Source organism: Piliocolobus tephrosceles, chromosome 16 (assembly GCF_002776525.5).
Source record: "Piliocolobus tephrosceles isolate RC106 chromosome 16, ASM277652v3, whole genome shotgun sequence".
NCBI lineage: Eukaryota > Metazoa > Chordata > Mammalia > Primates > Cercopithecidae > Piliocolobus > Piliocolobus tephrosceles.
In genome coordinates this window covers 53,803,905-53,805,512 of record NC_045449.1, presented here as the reverse complement: position 1 = coordinate 53,805,512, position 1,608 = coordinate 53,803,905, and positions in this window count along the sequence as shown.

Genomic DNA, 1,608 nt, shown 5'->3' with positions numbered 1-1,608 from the left:
TTCTTTCTTCCTTCTTTCTCCTTCTCCTTCTCCTTCTCCTTCTTCTTCTTCTTCTTCTTCTTCTTCTTCTTCTTCTTCTTCTTCTCTCTATAAGATAACCATTGCGGAAGATTTTTTTTTTCTTTTAAGATGGAGTCTCTTGCTGTCTCCCAGGCTGGAGTGCAGTGGCTCAGTCTCAGCTCACTGCAACCTCCACCTCACAGGTTCAAGCAATTATCCTGCCTCAGCCTCCTCAGTAGCTGGGACCACAGGCGCGTGCTACCACACTCAGCTCATTTTTGTACTTTTAGTAGAGATGAGGTTTAACTATGTTGACCAAGCTGGTCTCAAACTCCTGACCTCAAGTGATCCACCTGCCTCAGCCTCCCAAAGTGCTGGGATTACAGGCATGAGGCACCCCGCCCAGTCTGGAAGACTTTTTTTTAATGAAAACCAACCAAACAAACAAACAAACATTTTTTTAAAGAATGGATTCCCTGATTCCTCAATGGCTGTCTCTTTCAATTGAACAATAAACCTTTACTTAGCACCAGCTATGTGCCCATCACCGTGCTCGGTCCTGCAGATTCTGTGGCAGATGAGAAATGCCTCAGTCCTTGGGCTGCTTGCAGCCTAGCGAGGGACAGACTTTTTTTTTTTTTTTTTTTTTTTGAGACAGAGTCTCGCTTTGTCACCCAGGCTGGAGTGCAGGGGCTGGATCTCAGCTCACTGCAAGCTCCGCTTCCCGGGTTTACGCCATTCTCCTGCCTCAGCCTCCCCAGTAACTGGGACTACAGGCGCCCGCCACCTCGCCCGGCTAGTTTTTTGTATTTTTTAGTAGAGACAGGGTTTCACCATGTTAGCCAGGATGGTCTCGATCTCCTGACCTCGTGATCCTCCCATCTCGGCCTCCCAAAGTGCTGGGATTACAGGCTTGAGCCACCGCGCCTGGCGAGGGACAGACGTTTAACCCCTCTAGGAGAGTGGCTGCTTCAAGTCATCCTATGGGACCAGCTGTTCATGCTTCGTCTTGCCCAGAACTACTTCTGTGAGAGGAAAAGAGAAGGGTAGGAGCATGCCCTGCAGCTGGAAACCCAAGCCAGGCGGGGAGCCACTAATGCAGTAGTTACCACACTGTATCCTCAATCCTTGGGGCTTCTCAAGCCATTGCCAGCCACTCTTCACCCAAGGCCTGGTGGAAATAAAGCTGGGCTAAGTAACACCTCTTGTGTGGAAAATTGTTTCTGCAAGCCTACATTCTCTCTCTCTCTCTCTCTCTCTCTCTCTCTCATGCTGATCAGAACTGTAAGTTACAAAAAAAATGAGAAGATGGAATCAATTATTACGTAGTAAATTTCATTGGCTTGGCAGGAGGTATCTTTCCCATCTTGGCCCACTGAGGAAATCCTAGAAGGGATGACTGAAGCTTGGGACTAACACGTTGGTGGATCTGTGCTACCCTCTGCTGGCCACAGACGGTATGACAGCCAAGACAGGGCAAGGCTTCCAGCGGCGATGGATGGATTCACCGCAGAAGCGACATTTCTGGACTGTTGTCACCTTCAGTGGAGGTATTGTGCAGTCACTGGGGATATTCAGAACCCAGGTAATTGAGAAGGTTTCCCCAGG